Raw genomic sequence first — 18,093 nt, 5'->3', positions numbered from 1 at the left:
TTTTGTTCCAAATACTATGTACATTCAAGCAAAGAGCTATTTAATCTGCCTTTTTACCATTTCTCCCCTTTAATCCAGTTTACTTGTTTTTCTGTATGTGTGTACTCTGTCCCTTCCTGTCCCAGTGTGGGTAGCATTATCCTGTTCAACTGAGAACTGTTCAACAATAGTCAATGCTACTGGTAACCTCCATCACAATGGCCCATGTCAGCTCTCCGCGAATAGTTCAGAGACTGATCCGCATGTCTTTTTCAAAACTTTTATCTTTTTGGACTCACCTCTTATTCCTAATCTGTGCGTAAGTGTGTTGCATTACTAATTCTTCTTGCGTTTAGTAATTAATAAATATATGGTTTGTTCAATCCATAAAGCTTGTTTAAATTGGCTCCTTTTAAATCATAAGTTCACTTGCTTGAAAGGATCTGTTTTTAAATTAATCATGTTGTGACTAACCAAGGGGGTTAGCGAATAAGGAAGGGAGCCAATTGATTCTCCTCACTTCGGAGCTTAGTGATTTGGGGTATACATCTAGAACGTTGACAAATTGGTGAATCTTACCCAGGGTCTGGGAATAACAATGTAATTGTTTGAATCAATAAACAAAATAATTGACATTATGTTTTTATATTTATATTTTTACATCATCTAAGGTAGAGTGTCTAGTATGTAAGAGTAGAGTGCACATGATCCAATGTCATAGTACTTAGGTCTCACAGACTGTTTCAGCTTGCAAATTGCTCTAGAGATTAATTCTGGGTTAGAGCAGTAGAGTTCACTGTGACTGGTTTACTTGTTAAATTGATTTTTAACCAATATATACAGTCAACAGTCTTACACTAAATATTGAGGTTTTGGCACACAGATTCTTTTTACAATCACAAATTCATAAAATTGGCCCTATTGTATGATGAGCTTTTATCCTGCTGTCATATTTTTTATGAGGTATGATATCTGGACAACAGGAAGCATATTATCTTTCATGTACCATTGCCATTGGGGAAATACAAAGGGCAGATTTAGGAAACTTCTCTTAATTTAGTCTCAGTGAGCACTTGGCATTTTCCTGATTAGGCTGTTTTCCACAGTGTACTGCTCCCATTGTAAATTGTTCTTTACTCAATTTACTTCACTTAATTTTCGATATATTTGAAGTCAACATGATTCCATTAATTTATTTAGGACCTTATTCTGTAAATTTTGTAATAATCTAACCAAGAAAGAAACATTTCTGTAAAAAGGCCAATCCCTGCTTTCAATACTTACCTTTCTGCTCATCACAATCTGTTAATTGCTCATTGCTTTATCAAACTCTGGCCTGCATAGCATACACAATCCATTTATGTAATTTTCCGCTATCCTATTGTAATAAATCTAAAGCAGCATTTAATGAAATAAGAGTATTTAAATACTGTTTAAATACTGCAGTATTTTTGAAATGAAACAATAAAACATAATTGAAAATATCATAATTTGGAGTGAATTGTCAACTCTTATTCTGAAAATGAAACCGATTCATATAGTTACAGAGTTCTATGGCACAGCAAAAGGCCTTTCAGCCCACTGAGTCTGCGCTGCTCAAAAACAAACATCTCACTATTCAAATCTCTAGCACTTGACCCATAGCTTTGTATGCTTTGGCATCGTAAATGCACATTAAAATACTTTCTAAATGTTACGAGGGTTTCTGTCTCTACCACCCGTACAGCGAGTTCCAGATTCCCACCATCATCTGGGTGAAAAGACTTTTCCTCACATCTCTGAATCTTGTCCCCTGACCTTAAATTTAAGCCCCTCATCACTGATCCCTTGCCAAGTGGAACGTTTCTTCCTAACTACGCTATCAATGCCCATCATAATTTTATGCATCTCAAACACGACCCCCTCAATCTCCTATGCTCTAAGGAAAACAACTCCAGTCTGTCCAATTTCTTTTCATAACTGAAAATCTCCAGCCCAGGCAACATCCTGGTAAATCTCCTTTGCATCCTCTCCACTGCTGTCACATCCATCCTATAACTGGATACCAGAACTGCACATAATACTTGGGCTGTCACCGAACCAACATTTTATACACAATTCACAAAAGGCTTCCTCATAAAATTGCTGGTTTAGTCTCAAGGTTCATTTCATTGATTTTTCTTCCTGTTAATTTGCTGCAGTTTGCATTGAGAATGCAGTGCAAGCTGACACGCTAAAAGATGCAGATAGTTAGGGGTTATTGACTAAGCAAAATGCATGCACGTACTAAAATAGGCTCATTGTCAGTTCCAGGAAATTCAGGATTTGACAGAACATTAATCTCTGCAATAAAGGCAAAATACTATAGATGCAGGAAATCTGGAACAAACACAGAGAAAGCGTGAGAGACGGAACCGGTCTGGCAGCATCTGTGGAGAGAGAAACAGAGTTAACATCTTAAATTCAGTGTGACTCTTCTTCAGAAGAATCTCAGCAAGTCTTGCAAGTGTTTCACAGCAAAGTTCTGTGTCAAATAAACTTGACATTGTTCCCAAATTGCTCAATTGCACTTTGCCAATTTACAAGTGAATGCCATTCACCTGCTTACTTGTATCTAGTGGATCTTACTAGCAGTAGCAATGGGTCTCTTACTTACATTCGAAGTGATGCCTGATGTTCAATGTTATACATACCTAATATTTCAACTAGGTTGATGCCATTCATTATAGAATCAAAACATTTTTTTGAGAATGCTATCAATATGAACCAATCACCCTTAAACCCAAGTAACTTTATAAAAGTCACTTTTTTATAGTTTTATTTTAATATAATTGACAATATAGAAGTGGTCTCTACCACAGTTATTATTTGTATTTCAGAACAATATTAAGGCCACTTGTTCGGTTTTAGACCGACAGTGGATTTTTCAGGTGGTCTGTCCCGTATCCAATCCCAGATGATGCACTTCTACTGCCTGGACCACTCTGGAGGAGCATTCCACTGGACTATGTCTCTGGGAAAGTCATGGTTTGCTGCACCTTGCTCAACCAAGCTCATTAACAGGTTAAGAACTTAGTATGAAGGGGAGATGAAGCAGCCAGATTTCTGCTCAGCTGATGAAGGAGGGGAGTCCTACAGAGACACTGAGGGAGGCAAAGCTGATCTGCTGCTGCTAAAGAAACCAGGACAGTAGTGAGGTGTGTCAGACAGGTCTGAGAGAACCTAATAATGCCTAGATTTGAGATCAAGTGACTTTGGATAATGGCTGAAAGACATCTCTCCCCTAAAGGGAATGGTTGATTGCTGACATTTAGACTTTATGAACTTTTGTTTGGCATTCAATAGAAATTGCTTGACCGACTTTGCTGAGATAATATCCTGCTCAGTTTATGGGCTAGAGCATCAATATAGAGTTCCAATGGAGCACAAAAGGACTATGGATACACAAAAAGAAAATATGCTGGAGATCACAGTGGGTCGGGCAGCATCCGTGGAGAGAAAGCAAGCTAATGTTTCGAGTGTAAATGACTCTACATCAGATTTGAAGGACCATGCATACACTCCTGAAGCAATAATGAAATCAAAGAGCTTCAATTATTTCAAGTTATAGAGGACCTGCACAATGAGTGATTCTCCAGACCTACTCAATCTAGTTTAAAATTTTGCTTCCCTGAGATCATGTTCACCACAGAGGACAGCAGACACTGGCAACTTCAGTTTTCCGGCACCACTACATATGATAGACTGAGTATTTATGGTGAACAATGCCTTTCAAGGTTGTAGGAGAATCAGAAACTATCAGACAGATAAAAAGAAACCACACTGAGGCCGAACAAAATGTCTTTATTTGTGATAAGTGTTTAGTTTGGAACGTTGACACTCGTGTAGGATTGAGCAAAAATCTGAAATACTGGACAAAACCCTGGACTTTTCCAGTATCTAAAATACTGGGGAAACCCTGGACTGAAGAGGCTGCAGCAAATACATAACACAGTTAACAGAATAGAGATTTCTGTCTGAGATTTATTGTTCAGCCTGGAATTCCAGTTTACACCTCCCCTCTAAAAGAACAAAAAAAAAATTGACACTAACAAGACTCTAGCCTAAAGCTCTAGCTTTTACACTTTGGGCTACCCAGCACAGACAGTATGGGGCCAACAGAGATAACAGACATTCAACTTCAATCAAAATCTATTCACAGAGACACTGAAGTGTCTGAGCTGGGGCAATGTGGGGAAACATGCTTTTAATGTTACATTTTCTGAGGGCGCTGACTCTTTCTGCTCGGAGATAGTGCTAAAGGTAGGAGAGACAAAAATACTGCAGAAGCTGGAATCCAAGGTAGACAAACAGGAGGCTGGAAGAAGCCAGGCAGCATTTGGAGGAAAGGAGAAGGCAATGGTCCTGAAGAAGGGTAATACTCAAAATGTTGGCTTCTCCTTTCCTCCAGATGCTGCCTGGCTTTCTGTATTCTTCCAGTCTCCCGTTTGTCCCTCTCAATTAGTAGAAATCGTTCTGCGGATTTGGCTCTGTTTCTGTTCTCTCCTGGATTGGGAATTAGATCTGCAGGCTGCTGAGAAATATATAAGATTTGTATCTTGAACATTCATCCTTATCTATGTGTTTTTTTGAGGTGTTATTACTTCATGCACAGATATCTAATCTCCCTTCAGTACAGGTACTGTCCCCTTGTTAGCCTGCCAGCTCCTCAAAGGGACTCAGGAGCCTTAAATCAGACATATGCCACATATATTGGCACATTCATACTTCTAAGCATGCTACTCTCCTGTAGGCACAGAGAACCATTGAGAGACATTAGCATGTGTATATGAGCACGTTTCCTACAATCACAGATGCAGAATAAGATGTCAGTCCCCAATGCTCTGTATGTCTGTATTCTGTGCTCAGCAAACAGCAGGCTCCAAGATGGATTATTTATAGTACTCCCTTTAAGCTAGTTGTCTGCAGAGGTGGAGGTCATATGACTGCGACACACCAAGAAGAACATTTATACATGACTGTATTTCAATCCAAACAGTTCCATTTTGATACAAAAGCGGCATGCATTGTTATGTACACGTTGTGTTATCTACGTTACCCAATATATATACAACTCTTCCCATGCATTAACAGTTCATTATTCTCATCAGTCTCTGCACTTGCATTATATCCATTGTCTTTAAATCCTGCTGGTCTCTTAATGAGATAACAAGGTGTAAAGCTGGATGAACACAGCAGGCCAAGCAGCATCAGAGGAGCAGGAAAATTTCAGGTCTGGGCCCTTCTTCAGAAATGGGGGAGGAGAAGGGGATTCTGAAATAAATAGGGAGAGAGGAGGAGGCGGATGGAAGATGGATAAAGGAGCACATAGGTGGAGAGGAGACGGACAGGCCAAGGAGGCGGGGATGGAGCCAGTAAAAGTGAGTGTAGGTGGGGAGTTAGGGTGGGGGTTGGTCAGTCAAGGGAAGATGGACAGGTAACGTCTGTTTGTTGTGGAAGGTTTTCTTGGGACCTGGGATGGGGGTGAGTGGGCAGGTGTAGGGGCAGGTGTAGTACTTCCTGCGGTTGCAGGGAAAAGTACCGGGGGTGTTGGGGCTGGTGGGGAGTGTCGAGCGGACAAAGGAGTCATGGAGAGAGCAGTCCCTCCGGAAGGCAGATAAGGGTGGGGAGGGTAAAATGTCTTTGATAGTGGGGTCAGATTGCAGATGGCGGAAGTGTCGGAGGATGATGCGTTGGGTCTGGAGGTTGATGGGGTGGTACGTGAGGACGAGGGGGATTCTGTTTTGTTGTTATTGAGGGGAGGGGGTGTGAGGGATGAGTTGCGGGAAATGCAAGAGATGCGGTCGAGAGCATTTTCGACCACTGTGGAGGGGAAGTTGTGGTCCTCGAAAAATGAGGACATCTGGAATGCCCGGGAGTGGAATGCCTCATCTCAAGAGCAGATGCAGCGGAGGCGAAGGAATTGGGAATAGGGGATGGCATGTTTGCAGGAAGGTGGGTGGGAGGAGATGTATTCTAGGTAGCTGTGGGAGTCAGTGGGCTTGAAATGGATATCAGTTTCCAGGTGGTTGCCAGAGATGGAAACAGAGAGGTCCAGGGAAGAGAGAGAGGTATCGGAGATGGTCCAGGTGAACTTAAGGTTGGGGTGGAAGGTGTTAGTGAAGTGGATGAACTGTTCGAGCTCCTCGTGGGAGCATGAGGCGGTGCCAATACAGTCATCGATATAACGGAGGAAGAGGTGGGGGATAGGGCCAGGGTAGCTTCGGAAGAGGGATTGTTCCGCGTATCCTACAAAGAGGCAGGCATAGCTTGGGCCCATGCGGGTACCCATGGCCACCCCCTTTGTCTGTAGGAAGTGGGAGGAATTGAAGGAGAAGTTGCTAAAGGTGAGGACGAGTTCAGCTTAGCAGATGAGGGGACTGGTTGGGCCTGCGGGACAGGAAGAAGCAGAGGGCCTTTAGGCCATCCGCATGGGGAATGCACGTATATAGGGACTGGACGTCCACTGTGAAGATGAGGTGTTGGGGACTCTTAAAGGGTATGCTTGCATGTTATTGTTGGCAGTTCATTTAAATGTTATTTCGACTGTGTCATTCTTTTGTTGCTCTCATAGCTGTGGTTGTTCTGCTTCTATTGTTGGGTTGTAATGTGCTTCTGTTTCTGATGGTAAACTGTAGTCTGTACAAGGAGTGAGTTCATATCTTCCTGATCAGGTGCCTGCAGTTGAGGAATCAGTTGTGCACATGGAGATTTAGATTTATTGCCACATGTAGAGAAAGATACAGTGAAAAACATTTTTTCGCATGTTATACACAACTTGTTGTCACACTCTGGTGCCATCTTGAAACACTGAATGTGATGTAAGATTTTACTCCATTAGAGTTCATCTTTCTCCCTTCTTCTTGTTCCACCTCCACTGCTTGACATTGGCCGGAGTCTCTGAAACTGGATCCTGGGTCTCTGTAACAGGCCTCCTGTGATTGCCGCAGCAAAGCTGGAGCCTTGGACTTGGGAATGTGTGGGTTCCATACCTCCTGTTCCCCATCCAGCACTCCTCCAGATGCTGCCACTGGCCCACCCTCTGTGCCTTTCCCTGATGCTTCTGCTCTTTCAGGCACCCAGGCCTAGCTGCGGACATGAAGCCTTGGCTCAGCCTGTCAGCCTGGGCTGGGAAAGTCAACCTGGAACCTGCTCCTTGATCACTGGGAGACCCTGGGCTGAGGGGGAGCCATGTCCTGCTCGTCCTGACATTGCTATCGCAGCCACCAGAGTCCTCCTCGTTCGTCTGCCATTCTCCAGGCTTTAAAGAAAAGAAAATGAAGAGAAAAAAAAGAGAAAATGAGCAAAAGTAAAAAGAAGGGAAAAAAAAAGAGAAAGAAAGCCAATTGGAGAAGTTGAGCCCTGGGCTCAGCCCTGCTACCCCAGCATCCTCCTATGAATGTGATAGTATATCTGGGCATTCACTTCTACCAAATATAATCAAAGTGACAACTACCCTACACAAGTCTCATGTTACTACTTAGGCTAACTTTTGTTGAGAACATTGAAGGTTTGTATTCTTACTGGGTCTCCAATGCTTAATTCTGGCCATGGTCTGATAGTCTTGTCAAATCAATTGTAGCTTTCTGTCACTTCACCTTGATTTCATCACTCGTGCCTGTTACTATGTCTAGATTTGGAAGCTCTGTTTTGCTACTGCAATAATAGTTTGGGTGTGGCATAACAGTAGCCTTTAGATTGGATTATTTTCCAAGTGGAAATAGATATGTTTCTTCACTCTATGGCTACCTTCTTTGCATTTGTGCTGACTTGCTCACCGTCCTCATGACTCCTTTGATGATTTTCCCTGCTGTCTCAGACTTTCATTTTCATTGTAGATCTTGTGAAGGTGATGTGTGGTGTTAAGCTTCCCAATCCTTTATGAAATGTCTGAATTCTTCTTTAGTGAACTGAAAGTGCATTGGCAATGAAATTCCACAATGGCTGAAGGATACTTTTAGGCATTTGATGACCTCAGCAATAGTCATTGAAGACACTTGTCCACCTCCCATCAGTCAGAACAGTAGTCTCCTGCAACAAGATAATCAATTGCTGGGAGTGTGGAGAGATTTACTCCCAGCTTTGTCCATGGTCCGTCTGGGATGCCATGTGCCATCAACAGATCTCTAGCTTGCTTAGCTTGGCACTAAGTACTGCACATGTACTTGTTGCTCATATGCGGCCATCTTTTGCCTTTCTCAAATGTGATGGAATGGAACATCAAGGGGAAGATGGGTAGATTCTCTCTTGTTGGAGACAGTCAGTCATTGTCTGGTAGTTGTGCGGCACAAATGTTGCTTGCCACTTTTAAGCTGAAGCCTGGATACTGCCCAGGTCTAGCTCCATATAGCACTGGCTAATTTCTGTGTCAGAGATGTTGTGAATGGATTTGAACAATGTCCATTCACCAGCAAGTGTCCCCTCTTCTTATGTTATGACGCAGAGATAGTCATTTCTGAAGCAGCTGAAGACGGTTATGGTGAAGGCACTACCTGAGGAACTCCTGAAGAAATGACCTTGAGTGGAGATGACTGACCTCCAATGACAACGATCTTCCTTTGTGCTGCGTGTGACACCAACTAGTTTATGCAGAAGCTGTAGAGTCAGGAAAACGTTTTTCATCCCATCTCTTTGAAAGAACTATGGAAACCAAAAAGGATTTGTAGAATTGTACCAGCAGTCAAAAAGTAAATCAACCAATAACTATTCCCAATAATTGATGACCCTGTTAACAGCCTTGGTTTGGACTTCATGCTCAATATGTGTTTAGCATTGATTAAGAGAGGGTATGGGCTGGAACATTGAACTTCAAAATGGTAGTGCTGAATGAAATGCTACCGTTTTGGACTCCTTATCTAAGGAAAGATTTACTGGCATTGGAAACTGTCCAAAGAAGGATCACTTGGCTAATACCAGCTATGGAGGGGCCGTTTTAAGAACAGAGGTAGAGTAAGTCGGGCCTGTCCTTGTTAAATATAGAAGAGAGAAAGGTGACTTTATTGGAACAAGATTCCGAGAGGCCAGGATTGATGTGGAAACATTGTTTCTCCTTGTGGGAGAGTATAGGGCCAGAGGACAGAATCTCAGAACAAGGGGTCACACATTTAAGACACACATGAGAAAGAATCTCTGCTCTCAGAGGATAGTAAATCTATGGCATTTTTTAAACCACAGAGGGCTATCGAGGCTGGAGTTGTGATTTATATTCAAGGCTGAGAAAGACAGATTTTTAATCAGTAAGGGAATTAAGGGTGAGGGGGAAAAGCAGGAAAGAGGGTTTAAGAATGATCAGATCAGTTATGGTCTGATTGGTTGACGGAAAAGACCCAATGGGCTGAATGGCCTATTTCTGCTCCTGTTTCTTATGGTCTTAAATGCAGATCTGCCTTCTCCACATACTTCTGCTGACCTTAGCTATCATGTGCTAATGACATCATCATATATGGTGCCCAGTATGGTTCATGTACATCGAATACACATCAGAAGGAAGTTGGTAATGCAGAAATTTAGTGAACTCCATATGCACTTTAGGCTATTCTTAGAATTGACTATCTAAAGACACTCATTGTTGGGAAGCGCCAATTGACCCATCTCTAATAAATAAAACTGAAACAATAAGAGAGGCTGGCCTCACCTCAATCTGTTAAAAGTGTGAAAAGTGGTAGAACCTGCATCTCACCCGCCCCCCAATCCATTATAAAAGGAGGGATTAAATGAAATAAAATCCTTTCACTCACTCTATAATCAACAAGTAACAATTTGCTTTTCTAACTCGAACAGTGAACAAATTAACAGAACTACTAATAAGCTCAACAATTCTCCCACAATTACTAATTATTCGTGAATAAAACAAAATTCTAACGGTATGCTGTTCCAATAAATATAAGTCCCATTTATATTAACCAAAATAAAAAAAATTAAACACAATCTCTCGAAATCATAGGCAGGATACATCTTCTGGAATGCTAAATGCCCTCTCTGCTGGTCTTTAGTCAGGAACACCTATCTTTATTGAATTCTTGTGTCCGAAACACCTCTGTCCGTCAAATTCTTATGTCAAGAATATTAGCTGAGTGCCGCTGTACCTTGAATTCGATTATGGTTATTCTGAGAGCTTAGAGAATTTTCTGAGAACCAGTGATTTTCTCTTTGGAGTTGATGGGCTGTTAACTCTATTAGATGGCAGTTGCTCTTGCACTGATTTGTAAATGCCCTCTTCTTTTAAACCCTTGATGATCTACTAATGTCTTATAATACGATTGGTCCTAAGTTGCCAAAACTATCAGATTTAAAAGTAATTGGTTTTTAGTTTAAATTAACTGGCTGATTTTCAAACTGGTTGCCTTAATAACAAAGCAGACTACGCGTGTATTGTGAACCACACAGCCTTTTGATACAATATTTCAATTTCAGGACCTCTCTGTACACTTGCACATTTTATTTAATCTCAAAGCCTAGAAAAAACAAATAATCTTTTAAACAGATGGTGCACTCTTCCCCCATGATTTTACAAACATCAAATTCTAACAGGCTGCCGATAAAATCTACAAATACTCTACTCTACGCAACACCTCCCCACTTAAGAAAAAAACCATCATGAAGAAAAGATGGCTTCATTTTTTTGGTTCTCTAAACCTTTACACCATTATTACTAGATCCATAGGTCATTAATCTAGAGTTACACATTTCATACTAATTCTATATACAAAGATAACATTGAACACAGAAAACGTATACACATTTTTTCTTTTAAACACATGATAAACCTGCAACATGTATAATCTGTAAACTAAATGCTTGTAACATAAGACTCCAATGAAATATTCTGGTGTTCTTGTCTTTAAGTCTTTCCAAAAAATGTCAATGGGTTGTGATCCGTGAACACAACCGTCTCTGACGCATTGTTTGTAACATAAACATTAAAATGTTGCAAGGCCAGTGCCAAAGTCAATAACTATTTTTCAATGGTTGAATATTTTGTCTGATGGATATTGAGTTTCTTTGAAAAAGTAACCAATTGGCCTTTCAGTTCCACAATCACCCTCCTGTAACAACACAGCTCCAACCCCTACAATCGCTTACTTCAATAGTGACTTTGAAGGGTTTCAAGCAATATGGTGTGGCTAAAAAACTGCTGTGGTAGTTAACATTGCTTTTAAATTCTCAAAAGCCTTCTGGCATTGTTCTGTCCACCCAGATTTCACGTTCTTTTTTAACAAATCCATCAGCGGTGCCACCAAGCTGCTAAAGTTTGGTACAAACTTCCTGTAGAATCTGCTCAGTCCCAAAAATCGTAACATCTTCGAGGATGATCTTGGAAATTCCTCGATGGCCTTTGTCTTCACATTTCTTGGTGTCATCCATCCATGTCCAATGTTGTGTCCTAAGGATGTCACTTCTGTCTTTGCCAATTACCAACTTTGCCTTCCATTCTCCCTCAAAGACTCTACCAAATGTGCCATGTGATCTGTCCACAAATGGCTACAGATCACTAAGTCATCTATATAGATGGCACAATTACGTCAATCCTGCCACAACTCTGTTCATAACTCTTTGAAATGTGGTTGGTGCCTTTTTTCATTCTAAGGGGCATTACTTTACATTGATATAGTCGATTTGGGATTACAAAAGCAGTAACATCTGCTCTCTCTGGCAAAAGGTACTTGCCAGTAACTGCAAAGTAAGTCCAACTTTGTGATGTAAATCGCTTGTCCAACTTTTTCCTCAAAGTCCTCCAGCCTTGGAATTGGCTAGGAATCTGATTTAGTCACGACATTGACCTTCCGATAATCTACACAGAATTGTTGAGTACCATCAGACTTGGGAACTAACACAATTGGCGAAATCCCCTCACTTTGACTCGGCTCGATGATGTCTTCTTGGATCATCGCTTCCACTTCCTTCTGTACCTGTGCTGCTTTGAGAGGAGTCAGCCTGTAGGGACGTTGTTTTACCAGAACAGCACTCCCTACGTCAACCTCATGTACTGTGATATTAGTCCTCCCCATTATATTTCTACATATGTCCTCATAGTGCTGCAACAAGGCTTCCATTTCAGTTCTCTGCTCCTGAGACAGATAGCTCACTACCCTATGCCATTCTTCAAAGGACTTTCTTATTATTCTATTTATTCTGAGGTACATTAAAATCTAAATCATCTAGATTTGATCCCTCACTGAGTGACGGTAACTAATACATGTTTTTCCAATTTGTTTTCCCTGTCATAGTAAGGTTTCAGCTTGTTCACATGGCATGCCCAATTTTTTTTTCTATCTTTACCAGATAATTTACCCAATTTAACTTCTTAATCTGATAGGGACCACTAAACCTTGCTATGAAGGGGTCTCCTACCAGTGGTAACGACACCAATACTTTATTCCCAAGGGCAAGTGTACAAATTTTAGATTTCTTCTTATCTGCTTCTTGCTTCATTAGGTGCTATGCCACCTTCAAATGTTGTCTAGCTAATTCACCTACTCTGTTTAATTTTTCTCTCACCTCAGATACATAATCCAACTGTGACATCTCTATCAACTTTTCCTTAATTAATTTTAAAGGCCCTCTTAATTAGTGTCCAAATATCATTTCAAATAGAGTAAACTGAGTTGTTTTGTTTGGAGCATCTCCAAAAGCTAACAATATAAATGGGTTTCCTTTATCCCAATCATTTGGGTAATGCTGGCAATAAGCCCTCAGCATAGCCTTTAGAGTTTGATGTCACCTTTCCAATGCTCCCTGGGATTCAGGATGGTAAGCACTTTAAATAAAGTGTTTGCTGCCTAAACTATCCATGACTTCCTTAAATAGTTTGGCAGTAAAGTTGGACCCTTGGTCTGACTAAATCCCCCTGGGGCAGTCCATAATAGATAAAGAAAGCAAGCGACTCCTCCACAACCTTTTTTGCCTTGACATTCCACAATGGAATTGCCTCTGGAAATCTGGTAGACACATTCGTTATGGTTAGCAAATCCTGGTTCCCACTTTTGGTTTTAGGGAGGGGACCTACACAAATCAATAAATCATTACCCACATGAAAGGCTCTTCAAAAGCAGGAATTGGCATCAAAGGCGTTGGTTTTATCACGGCCTGTGGCTTTCCTACCATGTGACACATATGACAGGTACAGCAAAATTCAACCACATCTTTATGTAATCCAGGCCAATAGAAATGTATTGTATCTTAATCTGAATCTTCCTCACTCCTAGATGATCTCCTACAGGTAATTTGTCTGCTACCCACAATAATTCCTGTCAGTATTCTATCAACAACATAATCTGTTGAACTTCCACCCATTTCTCATCTGCATTAACCTGCCAAGGTTTTCATTTCCACCTTAAGATTTTATCCTTAAGGTAATAACATCCTGGAATACATTGATTCTTTTTCCCAAGTAAGCTTTATGATATAAATCATTCATTGTTTCATCTTTTTGTTGGACCTCCATTAGTCTTTCAGAACTAAACACCTCTGCTTGATCCTCTACCTGCTGAAGTTTTTCCTTTACCATCTCATCAAACAGATTGTCAGCTAACTGGACCTCAACTCCATCTTTCTCTTTGGTTTTCCCTTCTTGTTTTAACTTATGGCTGTGGGATCTTGTCACTACACGGTCTGGAAAAATTCGGAGTATTTTTCTTTTAACTCTTTAGTTCCCTGGTTTTCTTTTGGCTTCTCCATTACAATGGGCATCACCCCCACCTGTGATCCTGCTAAGTCGTTTCCAAGAAAAACTATTCCTGGAATGGACACTCAGTCACTCCCACTGTCACTTCCCCAGTCTTCATTGAACTGTGGTTGGTTCACTCGCCGATCTGGTTCATTAGTTCGCAGATGTTTCATTACCCTACTGGGTAATATCATCAGTGCAGCCTCTGATGAAGCATTGTTGTATTTTCCCACTTGCTATTTAAACTCTGGGGTCCGTTGGAGTTGATTACATCATTTCTGGTTTTTCTTTGCAGTGGTGTATATAGAGTCTAATTTTATGTGTTTATTGATGGCATTCTTGGTGGAGAATCAGGCCTCCAGGAATTCCTGTGCCTGTCTCTGCTTGGCTTGTCCTAGGATCCTGACATTGGGACAAGCAAATGGGTGATCCTCCTTGTTTGTACGTATGGAGATGAGTGAGTATTGGTTGTGTATTTTGTTGCTAGTTGGTGTTCACGTATTCTCGTAGCCAGCTTACTTCCTGTCTGTGCAATGTAATATTTTCACAGTCCTTGCATGGAATCTTGTGTATTATGTTGGTTCTGTCCATAGTGGGTAAGGGGTCTTTGGTTCGAGTTAGCAGTTGGCATAGTGTTGATGTAGGTTTGTGTGCCACACTGATGTCCAGTGGCCATAGGAGTCTTGTGGTCAGTTCAGATATATGTTTCTGATGTATGGTCAGTGACAAGTGTGTTGGGGCGTACTGTATCTTCCTGTTGTTGTTTGTGTGACAGGTATTATCGGACCCAGCTGTTCGGGTATCCATTGTCTGAATACTTGGTGGAGGTATTTGTCTTCACTTTGGCGCAGTTCTGGGTTGCTGCAGTGTGTTGTGGCTCATTTGAATAGTGTTTTCATGCAACTCTGTTTGTGGGTGTTGGGGTGGTTACTGTTGAAATTTAGGACTTGATCTGTGTGTGGAGCCTTTCCGTACACTTTGATCAGAAATTCCCCATTAGCCCTGTGTTCTACCATCATGTCCAGGAATGGGAACTGTTTGTTCTTTTCTTCTTCTCTGGTGAATTTGATGCCAATGAAAATGTTGTTTATAAGTTGATGTGTTTCTTCTAGTTTAGTTCGCTTAATGACAACAAAAGTGTATCCATGTATTGGATCCATAGTTTGGGTTGGATCTCTGGAAGGGCTATGCTTTCAAGTGTCTGCATCACTGCTTCTGCTATTAGTCCAGAGGTAGGTGACCCCATAGGTGTCCCATTGATTTGTTCGTAGATCTGGCCATTAAAGGTAAAGTGCTTTGTGAGGCATAGGTCCAGTAATTTCAGCATGTTCGCTGTGAAGACGGTGTTATTCGGGTTTGGTTCCTTCAGTAATGTGGCTAGTGTCTTTCTTGCCAGTGGCATTTTGTTCGATGTGATTAGGGCAGTAACGTCAAAAAAATACCATGGTCTTGTCCTTGTCTATTCTTATGTCTTTGAGGAACTCCTGGGCTGAGTGGATTGAGTTGCTGATGAGGTGCCTTAGTCTTTGTTCTAATTCCTTGGCTAACCTGTGTGTTGGTGTGCCTGGGAGAGAGACATGGGTCTGAGGGATACTTCGGGTTTGTGTACCGTTGGGAGGCCGTAGAATCAGGCTGGGTGGGGTTGGGGGTGGCGGGAGGAGGTGGGTGGGAAAGAGGTGGTGTTTGTGCCTTCAGGTTTCATTTTTAAATAGCCTGTTTAGTTGATTTGTCCGGTCTGTTTAAGCCTCTTTAGCATGTAGATGACTTTGTTTCCCAGTTGCAGTATCAGGTCTGTTTCCACTTGTCGGTATGTGTTTGTCTCCGCTAGTAGCGTCTGTTCTTTAGTGATGTAATGTCGTTTGTTAAGAATTACTGTCATGCGCCCTTTGTCCACTGGTAGGATTATGCCATTTTTGGTTTTGTTTTCAGTCTTTCCTCGGGCCTTCCTTTCTGTTGTGTTGAGCATGTTGAATTCATTCCTTCTGGTCAATAGTGGGGCGACTGTTTGTCTTATGGCTTGTTGTGTTTCCTCATTGATGTCGTTCGACTTCAGTGTGGATTCTAGTGTGGCAAGGAATTCCGTCTTGTTAGTGTCTCTGTGGTAGTAATTGAGTCTATGTATTAGCACAGCCTTCTCTATGTCTGTTAGTTTTCTGTCAGATAGATTTCTTATCCAAGTGCCTAATCTTTGGCTGTCATTTTGTTTGGTTAGCTTGGCAAGCTTTTCTTGTAGGATTTGTCTTTTTTTTTGGTTTTGGTTTTCTGTTGACTGATGTTAATGGCTTGTTTTAGTCTGTTGTCCATTGCGGGTTGGTTGCATCTAGGTATAGCGATTTTTGGCGTGTAACTTCCTTGTCATATCTGTGGAGTTGGTTGTGGGTGTTGTTAATCATTACCTTCACCATTCTGCGGCCATTGTGTTCTGCTGTCCTATGTGCCTGTGGGTTGTTGATGGGAAGTTTGTATCTCACACTGCACGGTAATACCTGGTTTCTGTGGCATTTGTGTAGGAAGTAGAGTTGCTCGCGGGTAGCGGTCTGTCTTTTGGCGAAGGTTTCCCATTTCCAGGCAAATTTGAGCATGTTGTGCCCATAGGGGTCTAATATTCTTGAATATTAGAATACACAAGAATCTTGATTGCACTTTCTAGCCTTATCTTACATAGTGGAACACTAAGTCACTCTGTTTATTCCACAGATTGTCACTCTCTTAGGTAACGTTTCAGAAGGAGTGCAAATACTTTCATCTCTTTCTATTAGAGACTGACCAGCTCCCGTATCTCTAAATATTTTAACTTCTTTACTTTCTACCCCTGTTCTACCTGAGTAAACTTTACCCACAGAGGTGAGGTCTTTGAAGATATTGGGCACTGTACTACTTTCCAGCTCATGACTAGGCTGCGCACTCTCCTGTAGCTCCGACTTCTGTTGGGATTTCCTTCACTAACTCAACTAATCCCACTGGTTTAGGCTCTTTTACCACATCCTTTCCCCCCACCCCCGTGCCTCTCTTAAACCACCAGCACTGGTGACTTTGTGTGTCCCACTCTATTACAGTGGAAATACCCGAGGCCTTTCACCTCTTTTCCATCCTCTTGGATTTCTTTTTTCACATGTGCTAAACTGTTCCTGATGTGACCTACTTTGTTTTTCACTGAAGGATCTCCCTCTTCCCTAATTTTTATCCCTCATGGAATGAAATTGCTGTCGGAAGCTGGATTTCGATTTATGCACTAATACGTATTCATCCGCCATCTCTGTGGCTCTTCTCATTGTTTTAACTTTGTTATATCTTTGCCATCTTTAATGGTCTCACCCATCTATCAAAGTTGCTATGTTTATTTCTTTCAAACTCGACAAAAGTCTGACCTGGTTCCTTCCTTATATTTCTGAGCCGTTGTCTATATGCTTCTGGTACCAATTCGTAGGCATTCAATATAGCCTGTTTTACTTCTTCATATTCTCTTGACACGTAATCTGACGGCTCTACAAACACCTCACTACCCCTCCCTACCAACTTGGTCTGAATTAACATTACCCACATAACCTCTGGCCAGTTCAACTGTTTAGCCAATTTCTCAAAGGAAATGAAAAAGGCTTCTATAACTTTTTCAATCGAATTTTGGTAATGTTTGGGCGTATTTGTGTACAGTCAGTTCTGCTATAATGCGATAGTTGCATTCCTCTGCAACATCACGTTATAGAAATAACGGGCCTATGGGAAAAGCAAGGTTAGCGGCAGACCACCAAAAAATATTTCTCAAAAAAAGTCACTTAAAAGCCTAATACAAAGAATAGCACAGTTTGAATAAATATTTAATTCATGTCTAATAATAAGAGTAAGTTTAACACCTTACCTTGAAATAATGTCAAGATGACTTGATAGGGGAGGAGGTTTTGTGGGTGTTCTGTTGTTAATGCAGGGGCTGAGGGTCGTCATCATCATCATCATCACCTTCAGGTGCAGCTTTAGTTACAGGGTTAGGGTGAAAAATAGTTAATCCAGAAGTGGATGGCTGTGGTTCATTGTCTTCTGACTGTTTTTTTGAGGGTTGGCTTAAAAAAGACATCCAGTTTTTGCCGCTTTGTCCTTTTCCTTCTTTCGTGAAGAAGCCGTTCATAGGGTGCCAAATAAGATCTTATTCGATGAACTGCTACCCTGCTTTTTTGTTAGATCAGTTTTTCATTTGATCTTCTACATTTAGAAGCTGCTCCGTTTCCTCAAGTTCCTTTGTCTGTGCTCACAGATTTGCTAGCACTCAGACTTGTTCCAGCAATACAACTTGCTTTGAGACAACAAGGTGCAGGGCTGGATGAACACTGCAGGCCAAGCAGCATCATAGGAGCAGAGAGGCTGACGTTTCGGGCCTAGACCCTTCATCAGAAAAGGGGGAGGGGAAGGGGGTTCTGAAATAAATAGGGAGAGAGTGG

Source organism: Rhincodon typus, chromosome 3 (genome assembly GCF_021869965.1).
Source record: "Rhincodon typus isolate 14 chromosome 3, sRhiTyp1.1, whole genome shotgun sequence".
Taxonomy (NCBI): Eukaryota; Metazoa; Chordata; class Chondrichthyes; order Orectolobiformes; family Rhincodontidae; genus Rhincodon; species Rhincodon typus.
This window is presented reverse-complemented; position numbering follows the sequence as displayed.